We start from the raw sequence: 13,596 nt of genomic DNA, 5'->3' as shown, positions 1-13,596 counted from the left end.
GACTTTTCTCATCCCACCACAGTGGTTCTCAATTGCAAATTCAACCACTTGCAAAAATGTCATACAAATTCCTATTCCAGAAATATATGATATACAAATGTATCTACAGACAGTACTGTAAACACAACTACAAATCTAGACATCACCAAAGTACTTATTATGTATTGTAAATGCTTGACCAGTAGCTACGATATGTACATAAAATCTTAAATGACTTCCAAACTGGGCTACATGTATGTTGCCATCTACCATCAAATTATGAATCTACAAATAAATAGGCCTAAAAAATAAATATGCCACACTGCTGGGGGGGGGGGGGGGGGTGTTGCTATCAACACAATGTTGCAAAGCTCTTTGATATTACAAGCTCTTCCATGACTGATGAGGTACATTATAACAGCTTGCACATTATGTGAAGTACAGCATGTACATGTAAGCATTTTGCTATTATTATGCACACAAGTTTGAAAGAGGAAACCCAAGGATTTTTACTTTAAAGGGACTGTACAGTACTGGTTGAGGTGGGGATTCATGTTTTGAAAATTCCTAAGTGAGATAATGAAAAGCCTCTTATGAAATATGAAAGAGTATGTAATTTTAAGAAGGATTCAACATTTATTTGATGAAAATTGGTTTTCAAATGGCCAAGATATCAAAAAAAAGTGCTAATGATAAAAGGCGACATGCCACAACTTTATTAGGATCTCTTTGTTTCACTTTGTTTTTGGATATCTCAGCCATTTCAAAACCGATTTTCATCGAATAAACTTTTGATACCCCTTAGAACTGCATGCTCTTCGACATCTCAGAGTGGTTTCTGAATATCTCACAAAACGTTAAAAGCTAAATCCTCACCTCGACCAGAGCTGTACACACCCTTTAAATTACACTCAGCATCAAAATCAAACCAATATGATAGATGCACTTGTCACTATTTGCCGATGTATAAATGTACAACATACAAATAGTAACATGCACTATACCTTATCACACAAGCTGCACGTATCCACAGAATAGACTCATAGTCATAATGAGACACAATGTGATCCACTTGCCACTCCAGTTTAAATGCTTGGCTGAACAATCCTACTCACGATCCTGACTTCAGTCAAAACAATTCACAAATCTCTGATTGCACCACTTCTCCATTGTCAATACAAATAAATTCATGAAAAAAAAAAAAAAAAACCACTCCTAACAACATAGTTCCACTTGCACATTGCAATTCCATTTCGGGATTTCCCCAACAACTATTGGCTAATACAGATAGGATACTACAATTTTGTATTTCATATCTACCCATTCATAATCCTAGGAAGTTTTACACACTTGAGCAACTTTTATTGCTGTGGGTTACCAGGAAATAACAAATCATTTCACAGGGCACTCTCCACCTGAGAAAAACAAAAACAAAACAAAACAAAACAAAAAACGTAAGTTTAATTTCTGACATTAAACACAGGCATATACACAGGGAAATATAGGGATATACAGTTTTATAAATCCCTAAAAATAGGATCTGCATCCCACAGCTTATTTTTAGTAGTCATTGTCAGTGATGCTCATGAAAGTTTTTTTTTCCCCTGTATCTGACTGTGAGCCCCATTTATGCAGGGAAATGCACAAGTTTAGCTACTGGTATTCACTTGATGCTCAAAAATAGCTGACAAACTTGTTCTTTCAGTACTTCCCTGGAAAATCGGTAATCTCCTTACCACCCCCCCCCCCCAAAAAAAAAGAAAAAAAAAGATTAACAGACAGGGGTCATACCTTCTCTTTTTTCTGTTTTCTCTATTAACCACAGTTTTAACTATGCCTTCTGGGTGCATCCACCATTTGCCCAAAAGACCCTTTTAATCCATAAAGCCCAATGACCTCATACTCTTAGCCATGGACTTGGAATCTCATGGGTGTGTGCTAGGCAAACAAAGGGATGATGTCAGAGCTGCCACCTGGTATGTTGGACCCTGCTTTTGTCAGTGAGTAATAACAAACACAAGTGCTACTATTCGCTGAAAAATAACAAAAGGCTCCCAGAGAGCCTATTTCTGCAGGGAACAGACTTTTTACTCAACTTTAAACATGCTTACTAGCACTGGGTTTACTAAGCCAATCAGGAAAGAAGAACAAAAGGCTGTTACATAATAGGGTGTCTTTCAACTGTTCCCAGCACCCTGAAATTTAACAATGTTGTCCCAGAGTGGGTGGGGGTCCCTGGGATTAGAGCAAATCTTTTTTAAAGGTCCTTTTGTCTCACCTCCCTGCTCTACCTTAGTAGGCCTACACATTGAAGAGCCTTGTTTCTTTTCCTTTATTAATTGCCTGTAACATCTTGTCAGAACTTGCCTGTTCTTGACTCTCCAAGAACTGGAATTGAACACCCCATCCCACCAGATACACACATCTGCTCACATAACAACTGTACAAAAGTACAGCAATTGAAAGATCAAAATCAAAACTATTCCACAGTAAATTGAGGAGAAGAGAAAATGGTGGTTTAATACAGGGAAATGTGATACCTAATGACTAGCATAAAATATGCCAGAATTCCCATTCAGGCCTAATTGACAATTTGGTACAAAGGTCTGAACTCACAGGATTATATTTTGTTGTTGTTGTTGTTGTTTTAAAGAAAAAAAGAGAAAGAAAGAATGGGACCTACATGTATTAAAAAGATTATATTTTCTTTTGGCTATTCTTAAAATGTATAAAAAGTATAAAGTGTGGTAACCAAGGAAGACCATGATTACCATATATCACATACTGAACCTGATTTGAGAATAAGTTTCTTTACTTGGATCACTCAAAAACTGCAGGTAATAAATTAATAGAAACTAAAAGGTGGATCAGAAACTGCACTTCAGCAGCAAAATTGAACATTCTCTTGTGGATGAAATACAAGTAACTGCACACAAGAACGAGCCCTGTCATCATTCATAAGTTCAACAACAAAGAACTGTGTACCTGGATTTCATGGTAGTGAGATCCAAATGGAGAAAAGCAGCAATCTATTAGAATCAAACTTCTGTCTCACTCTATGGGACGTGTTGTCCAGCTACCAACAGCAGCATCTCACACGTGCTACCAGCTCCAAACCAAAACACAATATGATATCTTCTCCAGCGACTCTTCCGCTCGCTTGCATGATATCACTCAGGGGCAATGGCGATTACAAAAATCGATTGGACAGCTAATCACGCAGCCATGTGTGATGTCGCCTCATACACCCAACGACCCTTGCCAACTCATACGGGGGTAAACAAGCAGTCATGTGACAGCTACGCAGTAGGAGAATACCACGAAGCTGAGTTCACACACGGTTATCATGTCCAGTATGGGACAACATCTGTTGTCACCTTGGAGTAGGGCAATGATATGAGACCTGGCACTACATTATAGGGTTACCTTGTACTGGGAAAATGTTGGCCTGTAACCTGCATTGTATGTAGCTTCTCTTGGCAATAGGAAGTAACACATCATCTAGTTCATGCTGTTCATTCTTAGCATAAACAACTATCAATTAATAGCAAGCGCTTTGTGTAAATTACCAAAATCAATGGGTAGCGAGTATGTCTCACACTCAGAGCACTATACTGTTCAGCATGTACAACCAAACAAAAATCCTGCTCTTTGAGGCACTAAACACATTGGCATCAAAAGTTGTAGCTTTAAATAAGAATGACACACTTGTTTCATGACTACAGCTCTTGCTATTAAAAGAAAACCCTCTTGAGAGCACTTACTATGACTCAGTGAAGTGCTCTGCAAGCAACTTGACATGATGTTGCTTTCTCACTATTATACTGTACTGTATCTGTCACAAAGTTTTGTTCTTGTATTACATACATGTAACTTTCATATATTGGAAGATGCAGGGGAACAAATTTCACACACCAGCACTCCATGCATGCTTCCAGTCATTATCTTCCAATAATATTATTGCATACAATGTATCCTGTTTATCCACATCACTGGCATTTTGCTGACATTTACAAACAATTTAATTTCATGAATTGGCCCCCAAACAGAGTGGAAGTATGCTTGCAGTATCAGTTGACACTTTCCATCTATTCAACAAAGGTCAAGTCTAATAATAGTTTCACACAAGCACAGATGCATTGTTGCCTGCCTCTTCTGTGTGGTCGACGTCACATGACCAAAGCATTCTGGAAGAGATTCTGCCAAAGTAATTCCATGGACGTGTGAAATCAATGCGTCAATCTTGCCCTATCCGACTGTTCACTCGGCATCCTCATCCCCGGTGACGTCGATGATGTGGACCTCAATGGCAGCAGCCCTTCTGCGCATGCCAGAGGGCATGGGGGAGGGAGGGAGGGACAGGATGGATGCATACTGTGAGCACTGCTATCCAATGTAAATACCACAGAACATCAATATGCCTCTTGACCTTCACACAAAATCCTGGCTGGATTGACAAGGATCAACTCAGATGTCTGTCATAGCCAGATATCAAATTTCATACTGCCTTTCTGAACTTTATGTAACAGTTTCTCTTGAGCCTTTCCTCCAGGCTGATTTTCTACCCCCTCCCCCTCCAAAAAAAAGAAAGAAAATAACATCCAGTCTAACTAGTAGTACATTTAGTACAATAGTTCTTGTTTATTCAAAAGCATTGTTTTCGAAAGGAAGTTTCTGCAACAAATTTGTTACATGTTACTGTTAACTACAACTGTACACAATGTTATCAGAACTTTTCTGACTTGTGTTTTGTGTCCCACACACTCTTTCTCAGATTGTGTGAGTAGGCCTATCCATGTCTCAATGTCTGTGTACCCAAGGGACGCAGTTCATTCATGTGGTTAAAGGTTAAATGGTTAATGGTTAAAGGTACTAGCCCACATTTGCAAACCCACGAAAATCAAAACTGCATAAAACAAGTCCAATATGACTTCAAGTACAAGTTATAACAGTAACATACCTCACCTGTTGCTCTTTGTCTATACCATTCGATAAAAGAGAGAAAATCATTGTTTTAAAATCAATTTTCAAACTGGGTCAACCCGACCCAAAATCGAATTGCGAGCGCGGGCTAGCTACGTACATTAACTTACACATGTATCGCATGCACGTAGTACACGCGTGGACCGGAGCTAGCGAGCGTTTTTATACGCATGCATACGGTGCATTTTCATTTATTTTTATGAAAGTAATGGACTAATTGGAACGAAATTTTGCACAGGTGTTACTGCAATCATAGCCAAACTCCATGCTAACTATGAGACCAATTGCTGCAGGTTTACAAATGTGGGCTAATACCTTTAAAGGGATAATTTACAAAACCATTTGCAGATGAAACAAAAACCCAGCATTAGTGCTTTAAAATAGTTCTAAAATGTAAGTTAGGGATAGAAACGACCACTGTAAAAATTTGAATCAGTAAAATCGATGTCAAGTATTGTTGAATGTACAAAATGTGAACAATAATTATAATAAAAATGCTTCCAGACTAAACCGTCTACACTTACGGTTCATTGAGAAAAATACAGATATCTCCTTATATGTTAGGCTTTATCTCAAAAATTGTACAACTGTATATGATAGGATGTTTTATGGTACAACAGACCTACACATATGCATTAAATGTCATATCTTAGAAATTTTTTAAATCACTGTTCCCAAAGGTAAACAGGACCTTTAAAGATTCAGAGTGGCAACTTTGATTCTTGATAACCAGTCACTGATCAAATAAATTTGTGATCAGAGGTGGTACTCACACAAAAATGCAACACCAAACACAAAACAAATGTCTAAGTTCTGATATTGCTATTGAAGTATAAACTTCAAATACTGGTTCCCCTCCCAAAACACACATACACTATAGGCCCGTAATGCAAAGTCAGACATATTTGAAACATGAAACTTTCGCAAGTTGCTACATGTACTGGCATTTTATGCCTAGTGTACACAAACACATTCGCAAATCTTCGCTCCTCGCGAAAGTTTCATGCACACAAAAATCCCTCGTTTTAAGATACACAAACACACAGTAACACACTATACATGTACGTGGACAGCTTTAACCCTAAGGGGCCCGGGGGTGGAATCATCCCTCCCCCCCCCCCACCCCCCCACCCCCACCCCCCCCCCCCCCCCCAGATTTAGCATCTACAGCCACACAAGCCTGGCCTGTTTAGGGTTAAACAGTATTGAGTTTACAGTTATAAAGAACCCTGGTAGGACTGACCTTTCTATCACCTTCGATATAAAACAGTTAAGACAAGCTTTAATCTACAGTGTACATTATTCACAATCTCCCAACTGTCCAAAGTTTAACAACCCTACACTTAAGTCAAAGGAGATGTTATCTTCATAAGTCCACAGTCCTCTTGTCAAAAGATTGCCTATCAGCAGATTGAGTAGAACAATTGCACATCATTCCAATTTTGAGCTGTCAGTATTATCAATAAACAGAATTCACCTTTTTTAAGTAACACAGAAAATAATTTCTAATTCCAAGCAGTGAAACAAAAGAGTAGATAAATTCACAAGAATTCATACAAAATCAGGCAAGAAGGAGCAAACATGACATGAATACTACACTAAAGTTGCTGACTGGTGGCAAGGGGAGGGGGAATCTAAAACAAGTCGTGACGATTCTTTTAATAACTTTCCAAGCTTTGTTTTCTAAATTGCATGAATTTATGTTCATTTCTTCTCAAAAGAAATCTGTTCTCTCTATTAAAAAAAATAAAAGACAATAACTTCTCAGTGGTAGCGAAAGTTTATGCCCACTTTAAGAAAGTGAAGTTTGACAAGAACATTTGGGGTAATTTACATTGTTTGCACGAAGTAATAATGACAGTACACATTTCATTGATAAAGCCTTTGGAATTGGCAATAGGACCCAACACTGCTTCCCTTTCAGAAACTTTTCAGTCTTCAGTTGTTCATTTTCACACACATTTTCACTCAACTTTACACCTACTGTACATACACATGTGCCTACATGTACTGTACTGTAAAATGGCAAACTAGGGTACCCCTTTGGACTCAAGCCCTACTAAGTACAAGCTTGACATTTCTGCTTCCAATTTAGTACAGATCACCCCCTGGCATAACATTTGTACTTCGGCTTGTCAAGTGCCCAGATGAATAGTGCAAGTAAAAACCTCACTGCAAATTTTACCACTGAACTACATGTGCAGCTTAAACTGAAGAGGCGTAATATGGCCTGCTGTAACTTGTTGCACCCCATGGCTCCATTTGAAGATAATAGGGAGGTGCTATTATTAACTACTTTACATCCAGTTTGTAGACCTACTTGGTGGCAGTACATCGTATGATCAAAGTCCAGAAAAAAAAAAGAAACCAACAAACTGTAAGAGTGTCTAAAACTTAGTAGTAGCTATTAACCATTTGAGTGATAGATACAGATCAAATATACAATGGTACAATTCTACAAATGTAGGGCCTAGCGAAAAATTAAATTGCTCCTGTTTATCAAGGTGTGAAAATAGGTAGCTGTCTTAAACTACCAGGTAGAAATTACACGTTTAACTACAGTAAGCTGACTAGAATCCATCCACTTATTGCTAATCACAAGCCAGCAAATTCTGTTGTCACAACAAATGCGTTTAGACAATACATGTACCAATGTACATCACATCATTTCACACATTGGCACTGTATTCACAACATTTAAGTCCCTTAGTACCTCCAAAAATCCATTAAAAAAAAACAAAATTTCGCTGTAAAAATGAAAAGTCAGCACCATTTTTCCAGAGTGCCCAGGAATTAAGTCCAGTGTTAAGAATCAGGGTCGCCAAAAAAGCACTGAAAATCAAGAAATACATCATTCTGTTGTGAGATTTTTCACTTATCGCAAGCTCAGATTGATAGTACCGCCAAAAACACAAAAGAAAAACAAAATCTCTGTACGTGCTGATGCAACTTTGCTAAATGTACGGATAGTTTACAGGAATTGAATGCAAGTGCCGATTTGCCAGAATTTGTCCACTAATACTTAATAGGCGCCGCAACATCTCCGATGCAACCTTGCAGCAACAAGGTATGCCGCGTGCATTTTCGAGCGGCCCTGAACGTGCACTGACATTGTCATTGAACATGCGCAGTGCCAAGCCGAATCTGAATATTCTCATTCAATGAAATTGCAAACAGCCAAAGTAATATAAAGCAACATCATTCTTCTTAATAACCTGACCGAAAGATCGGTCTGTATCTGGTCGTCGGGGAAATGTTTCTCAAAAAATAAAACTTAACTCCTCGATCCTCCGGACAGACGGATCTTTCTGTCTACTTAATATGAACATACAATAGACCCTCCTAGCCCGACCACATGCCGTGACTTTTGTACAGCAACAGGGTTGTGCCTCCTCAGATCAGCTCAGATCAGTTTTCTACACTACAGCTTGATGATGGCCATATCGATCTGGGCTAGGGTTCCTAGAACTTTTTTAGAAGCCTAACGTAATACATCCATGGCATGAATCCATGATTTCGGCGAGTTCTACAGACAGGGAGTGAATATTATGATAAATTAAAATGAGATACTAACCTAAATACTCTGGAGTTCATTGGAAGTGGTTGGTCGGCTTGGAATGTTCGAGAAGTAGAAAGCAAGGACACTTTCTTAAGAGTTTGGTTGAGATGTAGACTGGGCCAAAATTGACGCATGGATCTACGTTACCCAAAACAGAAGGCAAGCGGCGACAGTCACAGCCGTAGACAACACTATCGAAGCCGTCGTCATACGCACGCTGAGCGAAGGCAGTATGAAGCGTCAAAGGAGAAAAGATACGTTGCAAAAGGGGATATATTGCGGTGCTAACGAGAAATAAACAGACTTGCAATTATCATGACATGACTCTTGAGGTATCTGAGGATGCGTCGGCGTCTTGTCGGCTCAGGACCAGGCTTGAATGGGGCCAAAATAGGCCTTCAAATTCTCATGCCTTTTCGTGGTCCAGGCTCGCCTTCCTCACCCCTGACGTCCGTCCCTTGCGTGTGTACGTGTGTGTGTGTATACGGTACGAGGGCCCAACACACAGCTTGCTTGCGCTACAATTGCATGCACCACGCAGTGCGTGCTGCAGCGCAGACGAATTCAGCAGCTACGCGATAATTTTCCAGTTGTTTTCCACTGCACACAACACACAGTACAAACTACGCATCACTTCGGCCATCCTGAGGGTTGTTTACAAACAAAAATCCCTTTGACACGTAGCGCGCGTACGCATAACGCGCACGTACACCATGCATGGGGTCGGTGGCGCACGTTTCGTGCCGTGCTTGGAACTGTGTGTATGCTTGGAACGGGAGGAACTACAATCTCGGAACCACAACGCCAACGGCCTACACAGGTGAATGGTACTACATCACAAAGTCCTACATTGACTGTACTCTGAACAATTTCTGATGACAAAAAAGTGGGTCAAGTATTCAGTACGTCCGTGACACTAAAAGCTTAATTGTTGCTTCAAAAAAAAAGCACAAAAACAAAAACAAACGCCACACAAAACTAGAGAAACCAAACTGTAAAAAAAACCCAAAACAAAAAATACGAAGAGGCAAAATAACTGCAGGCCCCATGCGGATTGGGTCGATATGAAAATAAATATTTTCTTCTCTTTCCTATAATAAGAGCAAAGGGTGTCGAGAGACACAAGAAAGACTGATCTTTATCAAGTGAAGGCGACAAACGATGACACCAACTGGTAGTCTTCTAGGGGGTCTTCTCACTTCCCTGATTATCATAATCGGGTGTGTACAGTTCTGGTCGAGGTGAGGATTTAGCTTTTCAATAACGTTTTGCAAGATATTCAGAAACCACTCTATGAGATGTCAAAGAGCATGCAGTTCTAAGGGGTATCAAAAGTTTATTCGATGAAAATCGGTTTTGAAACGGATGAGATATCCAAAAACAAGGTGAAACAAAGAGATCATAATAAAGTTGTGGCATGATGTCGCCTTTTATCATTAGCACTTTTTTGGATATCTCAGCCATTTGAAAACCAATTTTCATCAAATGAACGTTGAATCCTTCTTAAAATTACATGCTCTTCCATATTTCATAGGAGGCTTTTCATTATCTCACTCAGGAATGTTCAAAACATGAATCCCCACCTCAACCAGTACTGTACAGTCCCTTTAATGTTGTGATTTTTGTGGTGTTGTGTGCGGGTTGTTGTTGGGTTTTTTTTTCCCGATATAAATGGCGAGCCATGCGAATATAAAGAGTTTTTGATGACGTGCGGATATATGCTTTCATCCCAGGGTGAGGGAGGCACGTGAGACAGCAGGGTTCGCGGAACGTTCCAGTGCAGTGTGTGTGTGTGTGTGGTGTTGTTGATGTTGTTGTTGTCGTTGTTGTTGCTGTTGTTGTTGTTGCTCTGTTTTCGTTTTTGTTTTTGTTTGGGGGAGGGGGGGGGTGGCTCGTCGTTTGTTGGGTCACAATGGTCAATGCGCCTCCGACCTATATCATAAAGGGAATAATCTCTGCATGGGTGAGAAACCTCCAAAGTCATGGTTTTCTACTGTATTTTTGTATTTTTTTGCCATCCCCTCCCCTTTTTGTACCAGCCAAACATGGGGATGTTCATGCTGATGAGTCGGACCCAAAGAGATTTTCCCCAGAGGAGAAAAATCTTTTTTTTGATCGGACCTCAAGCCACCTCTCCCCTCGATCGGCTCCGCCTGCGAGCGCGGGTATATGGAAAGATGACGCTTACAAAATGGTGACTACAGGGGGGAGCGCACCGGGCGCCCCCCCCCCTTTATTTATTCTTCTTTCTTTTTTTTTTTCTTTTTTTTTTTACCAAAGACATTTAAAGGGAAGATAAACCCCAAGAACAATGTGGATTGAGTGAAAGCAGCAACATTAGTAGAACACATCAGTGAAAGTTTGAAGAAAATCGGACAATCGATGCAAAAGTTATGAATTTTTAAAGTTTTGATGTTGGAACCGCTGGATGAGGAGACTACTAGAGGTTATGACGTATGAGTGGACAACAATACCGAGAAAATATAAAGAAAATTCTGCAAAAATCCATTTTTCATGAAAATTACAAATTCCATCAACTTGATATTGATATTAAGGGTAGCAATTATTCCCCCTGCTTTCTGAAAGCGGTTGGTCCATTGTTTTTTCATAATTCTAGAAAAGTGAATTTTTGTTGAATTTCCTTTATATTTTCTTTGTATTGTTGTCCACTCATACGTCATATCCTCTAGTAGTCTCCTCATCCAGCGGTTCCAACACCAAAACTAAAAATTCATAACTTTTGCATCGATTGTCCGATTTTCCTCAAACTTTCACTGATGTGTTCTACTAATGTTGCTGCTTTCACTCAATCCACATTGTTCTTTGGGTTTACCTTCCCTTTAAAGAAATTGGGGAGGAGTGCGTGCGTCCCCTATTTACGGAATTCCTGGATCCGCCCCTGGATGATATCCTTGTGACGACGTGCAGATCAAGCATACTTTGCAAGGTGCGGCCTATAGCAGACGTGGACTTTACCATGTCAAAAGGCCTACACAATGTTCAGACGCGGCAAGGACCCAATGCAAATTTTTCCAATTCCACGAAAGCCCACCTATGCGAGGATATTATGGGGTATGAAATTCCAGGAAAGTTCCGCCAGGTAGCCTAACAGTGGGTGGGAAATGTGCAGTGTAGTGAACTCGTCATTTCCAGATACACTTTGTGAAGAATGCTATCGCACTGTGTCTTGTTGCTCCACTCATGATGTTTGAGTTAACAGAAGAAGAACAAGAAGAAGAAGAGAGAGATTATACATGTTTAAAAGTCATTATGACAAAATCAGAAAGTCCATCACAATATATAGGCCTAGGCTATAGTGATATTTCCTTTATAGGAATAGTGATATATTGGTTACAAGCACCGCAATGGGATTATAAAACACATTTTATTATCAGTATTGTTATGTTATCTCACAACTCTCCCATGAACTGGTTCACACGCAGAGATGTTGATCGATGTTGATAATACATTATAACTGATTCCACATTGATTCTATTCAGCAACAGCACCCCTTTCCCTTAAAGTCAGAAATGTTCTGTCATTTCCATTATACCATTTTGACTTCCAATAAAACAGTAAAATGAATCGAAAAGCTACACCAAAAATTGTTTATCTTATTCTATGCCAAATCAAAACAAAAATCACCTCATGCAAGTTGTCGATGTGTGATATCAGCCTGTGCCTTACCGTCTGCTGCGCTTGAGGGATCATCTCAAAAGATCATCTCTTTGGATTTTGACCCTGCCTTGCTTGTAGCACTCTTTTCAGAGCCCTCCTTTTTTAGGCTCAGTTTATACTTTCTTCTTGGTGTGTATGTGTGTGTGCGTGTGTGTGTGTGTGTGTGTGTGTGTGTGTGTGTGTGTGTGTGAGTGTGTGTGTGTGTTTTTGTGTGTCTGTCTGTGCTGTCTGTCTGTCCGTCTGTCTCTGCGTTTATATGTTTTGTTTGTTTGCTTCTCTGTTTCTCTGTTTCTATGTTTGTGTTTGGCGGTGTTTTGTTTTGTTTTGTTTTGTTTTGTTTTGTTTTTTTTTTGTTTTTTTGTTTTTTTTAAGAAGCCTGCACCCGTTGCACAAAGAATTGTGTAAAGATTCGTAGGGGCCTAGTGTGGTGTTTTTGCACTCTTTATCCGGACACTAAATTGACGAGCACATTTAGTATACGATAATGTAACTTTAAGATGTACTAGGCCTATTAATGTAGGGCCTACGCCAACGGCAGTAATACCCATCAGCCTACTCAACTGGAAAAAGGAGAAGAATATTATTCCCGCTATGTGAACATCATTATTAGTTCCATGAGTATGTGATGTTTGTGGAATTTTTGTATCCTAATTGTTTCGATATTTCTATTCCCGGATTAAATGAAACTATACAGTAATATTTGTTTGCACTTTTCACGAAATTCTTCAAGTCAGCTTAAACATGGAGTGGCATTGTATTTCGGACAGCAATATTTCGAGACCTGTTGCGTGTTTGGATCCCCTCAGCCTTAACTTTATAGTTTGTTATATGCCACCACTTTTAAGACTAATTTCAATATAGATAATATTCGGATTTTTTTTCGTTTTGAAAATTACCTCTTTTTTATTTTTGAAAGAAGTACTGACAAAGACAATGAAAGAGGGGGCAGGACCAACACACTTGCAAAGTCCAGTTATAAGAATAATGAGTTATTGATTCATTAATTATGAAATTATGTGATGTTAATGGTGTATCATAATTGAATTCACACAGAGGTTTGCAGGTATATTGCATGGAATAGGCTGTCATAATTTCAGTAACCATGCAGGCATATTAATTTTATATTTAGCAGCCATTATGCGCAGGAACACTGTAAAAAAATGGGTGTTAAATCTAACACCGATCAAGATTCAATAGAGGACCACACCCACAGGTGTAGAAAATGTATTGTGATGGTGCAAGTGTTCACCTGGCACTTCGTGGTGTTAATTTGACACTGTGGCTGGTGATATTTTTGACACTGCGCTAGAGTCAATTCAATAATGACACCGCATGCTGTTGATTTGATATTGGTGGTGTTAATTTCAATGGTATAACACCCGTCCAGCTTCAATAGG

The 13,596-nt window shown here is 39.4% G+C and overlaps 1 protein-coding gene across 1 annotated transcript in view; it reads right to left on the bottom strand.

Moving 5' to 3' along the window:
- The window catches only part of LOC140236755 (MAP kinase-interacting serine/threonine-protein kinase 1-like), a 29,661-nt gene extending 20,663 nt beyond the window's left edge, over positions 1–8,998 (bottom strand). Inside the window, exon 1 of the mRNA XM_072316683.1 lies at positions 8,537–8,998. The gene's annotated coding sequence lies outside the window, so the exon portion shown is untranslated. The remainder of the gene's footprint in view (positions 1–8,536) is intronic.
- Positions 8,999–13,596: the final 4,598 nt, after the last annotated feature.

This window comes from Diadema setosum, chromosome 13, assembly GCF_964275005.1.
Source record: "Diadema setosum chromosome 13, eeDiaSeto1, whole genome shotgun sequence".
Taxonomy (NCBI): Eukaryota; Metazoa; Echinodermata; class Echinoidea; order Diadematoida; family Diadematidae; genus Diadema; species Diadema setosum.
This window is presented reverse-complemented; position numbering and strand designations above follow the sequence as displayed.